Source organism: Chionomys nivalis, chromosome 16, assembly GCF_950005125.1.
Source record: "Chionomys nivalis chromosome 16, mChiNiv1.1, whole genome shotgun sequence".
Classification (NCBI taxonomy): Eukaryota; Metazoa; Chordata; class Mammalia; order Rodentia; family Cricetidae; genus Chionomys; species Chionomys nivalis.
This window is the reverse complement of record NC_080101.1, coordinates 445,128-452,462: the sequence shown is the minus strand read 5'-3', so window position 1 is coordinate 452,462 and position 7,335 is coordinate 445,128.

The following is a 7,335-nucleotide window of genomic DNA, read 5'->3' as shown; positions in this document are numbered from 1 at the left end:
TAATTATTACCCCTGTTTCTATAAATTCAGCTTTTTCAGATTCCATATGTAAGTGAGATCAAACAGTAATTGTGTTCTCAGTCCACAACTGGATATATGTAGCTATAGAAATTGACACCAGTATTTCAAAAGGATATTTATACTTCTGTGTTTATATTGTGGCGCTGTTCAAAATAGCTAAGACTTGCAAATATCTGAGTTATTCATCAACAAATGGGTGTATGAAGAAATTGATATGTTTATTATTTTTTCTGCATGTATTAACACCTTTTATTAATAGAGTAGATTAGATTTATTTAGCCCCCCCCTTTCCCCTTCTTCCTGTTTTGAGACTAGAGTTTTCTATGTAGCCCATGTAAATTTTGAACAAGCAGTGCTTGGATTATAGGCATGTGTACACATCTTGATTTAGTGGTCTATATTTGGATATAGTATATTTGTCCATTCAGATTTCAGCTGATAGGCATTAGGGCTGGTCCTAATTTTTGCTTATTAAGAACAATATAAACAAGTATTTAGCTTAAGTGCTTTTTGTGCACTAGTATTTGTGTAATTTCTCAAGAGTTACTCAATATGAACATGTATGGCAATGACACATGGAATGTGCACCACATGCATTTCTTATGTCCAGCGACGTCAGGAAATTTTTCTCCTTTTCACACACAAAATTAATTTTTATAAAAACAAAGAAATCATGCCATTTCTACACATCAATGAACCATGAGATTACGATTGTCATTGCTGTACAGGAAAACACCCTTGTGGTGTGCTTATTTGCAAAATAAAACACTTTTCCATGGAAGCTAGAATTTGTTAGTTTTATTTTTCAGGATATATGTTATTTATTTAAGATCTGGCTAGCCAAATTCTCTTAAAAATCACTATGAGGTGGCTTTAAGATATTTGAAATGATTGGGCTTTTTTTTAAAAACCACATGCATGAACTAGAAGTTTTGAGCATACAGGAAATGATGGGGAACTTAGAACAGTATAATAAAAACTAGCCTTCTGATCTTAAAACACAAGAAAAAGTTAAACAGGAAGAAATGTGAAGAAAACAAAAATGTTATTATTCCAATTTTCTGGCTCATTCTATTTATGCAATTTTTAAAGAACGAGCATTGCTCAGTTTGACTCACAGCTGTGTTTACTATTTTCTGAAATGGGGCTGTACTTGTAGTTGGGAGCTGTGTTTTTCTGCTTTGAACAATAGAGAGAAGGCAGGTGAAGAGCTCATGTGGGACTTCATAGAGGCAATCAACAGGTTGGATGTATGGTTGGTAATAAAACACAAAGTATCAGGGACAGACTATAAAGATTTGGGTGAGCAAACTTTTAGGAGACAGTGAGGTCACCACTCTCCTGTTGCACATTATTAAAAGCAATGAGAACCAGTTTAATGATCTGTGACCTCTGTGATGAATTTGTAAATCTCATATCTGGGAGGTGAGCACAAAATGAGAAAGTTTTTTGTCAAAAGAACTCAGACATTATTACACAGTGCATCTGAGTGTCAGGAAGTCCTTCTCAGTACTACACAAAAGGCAGAAACAATGGAGGGAAAATGGAATGATTCCTACATAAATGTTAAGGTATCTGTGTTAAGTTACTGAAAACCAAATGGAAAGGAAAGACATTTGTATTGATTCCGTAGACTATATCATCAGTTGAGAAAGGAACATGACAATGGGCAGGCCTGAGCAGGTCGAACAAAAATGGAATATTTTTATAAATAATGAATTAGGGCCTGGAGCTGTAGCCTAGTTGGTAGAATGTTTGCCTAGCTTGCAAGAAGCCCTGGATTTGAATCCCTAGACCAGCATAAACCAGGTGGTGGTGGCACATTTCTTGTAAGTCTAGTATTCAGGAAAGAAAGGCAGGAAGATTAGAGGTTCAAGGTTCGACTACAAAAAGAACTCCCAGGACAGCCTGTGGTATAAGACCCTGTCCCCAAAACAAGTTAGCTGGGTGTGGTCATGCATATTGTAATTCCAGTCCTCAAGAGACTGAGGTAGGAGGATCACTGAAAGTTCCAGACCAGTATGGTCTACAAAGTGAGTTTCTGGCCAGTTTTGACTAACTAATGAGATTTTATTTCAAACTGAATTAAAAAAGGACTATTGAGGAAAAAATAGGGGAACAAATTATAAAGGGAAGAAAAATAACATAGAACAGCCGGGTGGTTGTGGTGCACGCCTTTATTCCCAGCACTCGGGAGACAGAGGCAGACAGATCTCTGGGAGTTCGAGGCCAGACTGGTCTACAAGAGCTAGTTCCGGGACAGGCACCAAAGCTACATACAGAGAAACCCTGTCTCGAAAAACCAAAAAAACTAAAAAAAATAACATAGAACAAATAATTGTGATGAGATGGAGAAAAGAAAATCAATATCTCCTTCCTTAAATTACCAGATTATTCACCAGCAAAGTTCAAAAAGACAAATTGTACATTTTTTTGTTTGAAATTGGATCTCTTTATGTTACCTAGGCTTTCCTCAAACTCATGATCTTCCCACTTCAGTCTAAGTAGCCTACTATATTAATGCTTATGTTCTTTTTTGCTTTCTGCTGATGTGATAAACACCATAACAAAAATAAAGTGGGAGGGAAAAGGGTTTAGTCAAGCAAGAGGATCAAAACCTAGATACTGCAAGGGCAGTAGAACCCAAACTGGCATTGTCAGCCCAACTGTGCGTAAGATGCAGGTTTGACTATGGAACAAGTTGGACTTTCAGGTCCTTGTCAGGAAAAGTGCCATGTGGAGCCTGGGACTTGACAAAGGTAAAACAGTGGCAAATACAGCCTCAATACTCCCTTTTTACTTACCTAAAGACCAAATAGGATTTTTGAGATTGTACAACTTGGATGTCCCTAAATTTTCTGTCTTGTCTCTTCCCTTACTGAAACACAAATCTTCTGAATAATCAAGAAATACTCGATCCTACTGTTCAGGTGGAAGCTCCACTCCAAACCCCCTCCCCTGGAGTTGCCTCAGTCTGGGCTCTGCCCCCAGTGGCTCCACCATCCAGGGTATTGAAAGCCCCCACCTTGTGGGTTCTCCTTGTGGTCTCCTCAACCTCCTTGGGGACCACCCAGGAATGTTTTGCTCAGAATAAACCTGGATTTATTAATTTGGTTTAATCGGCTTATTACATCACAGTGGGGAATTCCCATTAACCAGGAATTCAACTTAACACCTACATTATAGTATCCCTGGGAAGAGAAAAACCAAATGTTGGTTTCTTGTTGGCTGCTTGTTGGTTTTCAGCTGCTCAGCAGCTCAGACCCAAAATAATCACACAGAAACTATATTATTTAAATCACTGCTTGGCCCATCAGCTTTAGCTTCTTATTGGCTAACTCTTACATATTAATTTAACCCATTTCTATTAATCTGTGTATCTCCATGTGTCTGTGACTTACCAGCTAAAGTTACGACTGTGTCCGATGGAGCTTCATGTCTCCCTGACTCTGTCTTCTCTTTTCTAGCACTCAGTTTAGTTTCCCCGCCTAGCTAAGTTCTGCTCTGAGCAGGCCCAAGACAGTTTCTTCATTAATCAATGGTATTCACAGCATACAGAGGGGAATCCCACATCAGCCAAGCTTATGCAAGATCAGTTATCTAGTATGAATGACATAATTGAGAACACATCCTTCCCCATGTGACCTCCATGCCTTTTGCACTGGCTCATACTGGCACTGGACCTGGTTCTTAAATTTTTGTTTGAATAGAGTTGATTTGCCCCCCTTTCTTTTACTCGAATAGTCTTTACACTGTTGAGATAGTGGGAATATAGGCTTTCTTGATGTTTTTTACCATGCCCAGCACAATTACCTTTGATATCTTTAAGAAAGTAGGGCAGTGATAAAGGAAAGGAGAGCAAGAAAACAGCGAGAGGGAGGGAACCCCTGTTCTTGGAGTTAAAAGGAGGAAACCTTCCAACTCCTATAAACTCCTTAGAAGAAAGGGGTATTGTCACTCACGGGGGGTGGGCTGCTGCACCCAGTTAGACTTGCTTTGGGAAATTTCCACCGCTAAATTCTAGGATGTACGAGTGTAGTTACTAGAACAGAAATTGTTCTCTGGTTTGGACATCCAACCTATATCCATTTTCATCTCTTCTATCTTGTGTCATTTGCAATGTTCTTTAGCCCTTCTTCTTCCTATGCTTCCATCTTTATAAAATAACAATAGCAGCTTCTAGCTGTCATAACCATAACCAAAGCAATGTAAGTAAGTTGCACTGTACAGAGAATGTTCCAAGTCCTCATTTAGTTATTAGTGCAATGCTTGTCTTCACTGAATAGAAATACATTCACTGGCCCAATGTAGGATGATTGAAGGTTGATGAGCACAAGACAGAGTAGCATGTACCATGCTGGACGTGTTGAGAGAAGAAATAAAATTTCCTTTCCTTCTTCAGTGTTTGATAAGATGCAGTAAAAGGAAGCCCAGCTGGCTTCTCAAGTACTTCAAGTCCTAGCATTGTGTGTTCCCTTTATCATAGTCCTCTGCCAAGAGTCTATGTACAACAATTTTCTTGCTTTCTAAAGTATTTTAGGTACAATGATGACAGAAGGACAGGAAGCCCAGTAGCAGCTAATTTTAGAGAAGAGCAGTGGTGACTGATGGGACTGGAAATGTGTTAGTAGATATGGGATCTTCTAAAGACTAAGCTAGCAAAATGACCCATCTGGTCATCTGTAACCAGGGAGGGGATTCTACTCTAGAGGTATTAACTCTTTTAATGCAACACTTTCATATTGTAAAGGGATTTCAACAGATTAAGTGCATCAGAAACTAACACTTATCTTTAACCTACATGGAGTTGAGTCCCCAATGCTCAGGCTACTTGCCAATTTGGTAGTTAAATTGCATCTTAGAACACACCCATCCTTCCTATTGTATTCCACTTACAGTGCTTACAGAATAAGGATGAGAGAATTTATCTTTCTGTGTGTGTGGTCTTAGGGATTTATCTCAAAGCATCACACATACTAAGCAAGTACCCTGCCAATTAAATGTAATCACCAGCCTGATGAAAGAATCTAAATCTGACTTTATTAATTTTTATTTTAGGAAACTTATTTTAATTGCTTTTGTCAAACAGAAAGGGATATTACAGTATTTCCATATTTTATTTCAAAAAATCCATGTTGAGGAACCCCTGTGTAGAGCAGCTGAAGTGATATTTCCAATTTATACAAACTCTGGGATGACTGTGTTTTTTTATTAAGCTGGCATTGAGGCTGCTTTGAGGAAGATGGGGTGGAGGAGAAGAGATAGCGGATCTGGAAAGACAATGTGACATATTCTCCCCTGCTGGATTCCATCCCTACTTAATGTCTTCAAAGTGCATGTGGTGTCTCAGAGAAGTATGTATTCAGAAAATGACTGTAGCATGGCTATGATCACAGGAATTTGTTATGAGACATGTTTTGTTTATCAGTGTGAGTCTGCTTATATTTGATACTCTAATTCTTGTCTTGAACCCCACTGTTTTTTCTACTGTCAAATTACCAGAATTCTTTTTTCAGTTATTTGGTACACGAAACCCCACTTAACAGTATTGAATAAAGTGCCTTTTATTTGAGCAAAGCAGTGTATTTCTCAGAAGTTCTAGTTTCTTTGATATTTGATGATTAATTCTAAGAGCCAAGGAGCTTCCTTTGCCATTTTAGGTGGAAAGCAATAAATTAGTATTGACAAAGTGCTTTCATCCACGTGAAAGATAATAGAAAACTTGGTCTGAAAAGCTGGAAGATTCGCAGTGCTCATGACGTTCTTCAACACCCCCATGGGAGAACAGGTGAATTAGAGATGGAGTTGGAAAGTGGGGAGGGACTTGTAATGTTACTAAATTGCTGTCTGTTTTGATAAAGCTATTAGCCAGAAAATTTAATGCACTGTGAAGAACAAAGCTATTTTCTGTAAACTGGCAGAGCCAAGCATCAGTTTTCTTCACAGAGTACTGAGATAAGGAACAAAGAAGCAGAAGTAAAATTTTCAAGTATAAGCTGGTATGAAGAAAGGCTATTTGAAACACAATGGTATCTGCATTAGAAACTTATGTGTTGTGTATGTGATACAATTACCTTGCCATTTGCCATTCACCATTCAATCCTTTGTTATACTTCCCCAGCTGAGAGTTTCTTTTTGGAAGGGTGGGTGAGGCAGAGTAAGACGTGGTTTTGGAGCATAGCACAGGCTCTTCGTGAACTCATTATAGAGTCTAGATTGGCCTCTAAATCAGTCTGCCTCAGTCCTCATTCTATAGGCTGATGTGGGATTCCCCTTTGTATGCTGTGAATACCATTGGTGAATAAATAAAACTGTCCTGAGCCTGTGATAGGGCAGAACTTAGATGGACAGGGAAAACTAAACTGAATTCTGGGAGAAAGAAGGGCAGAGTCAGAAAGAAGCCATGTAGCCCTGCCAGAGAGAGAAGCAACTTCTTTACAACAATAGGCATAGTCTATCACAGCAGGGAAGGTGTGGCAACTGGTGTGTGAGGCAGCTGATCATTTATCTACAGCCAAGAAGCAGAGATGTTGATGCTGGTACTCAGCTACTTTTCCTTTTATTCAATCCAAAATGACAACCTATGGAGTGGTGCTCCCCACATTCAGAATGAGCTCTTCCTCAGATAAACCTTTCTGGAAACATCCTCATAAACACCCAGAGGAGTGCTCCCATGGTGATTCTAAATCCAGTCATCTTGACAATGTAGATTTACCATCATGATATTGGTGAAATTTAAAATCAGGTTACACGATTTGTTGTTTAAACTATAGAACTGGTGTTAGAGCCTAAATGTCCTTACTTGCATCACAATCTAATATTTTTATGATTTATTAAAATTTTCTCTGTTGACTCAGGTTTCTGTCCTGCCCAGTTCCCACAGTCATTAAGTCTCAAAGAAATCACACAGAGGTCTACATTAGTTATAAACTGTTTGGCCTAGTAGCTCAGACTTTTATTGACTCATATCTTATATTAGCCCATTATTCTTGTCTATGTTAGCCATGTGGCTTGGTACCTTATTTAGTGAGGCATCACATCTTGATTCTGTGGCTGGGTCATGACTGCAAATTGCAAAATCCTCTTCCAAGAATTCTCCTGTTCTCATTGCCCCACCTCTACTTCCTGCATGGTTGTCCCACCTATACTTCCTGCCTGGCTACTGGCCAGTCAATATTTTATTAAAATATAATTGAGAGGTTACAAACCATTGTCCCACAGTACTTCCTCCCATTTTTTAAAAAAAAACAAAAACTCTGAATCTAATATACCTCGTTTAGCTTTTCTCCTGACCATTATCCATAACAACTTGTA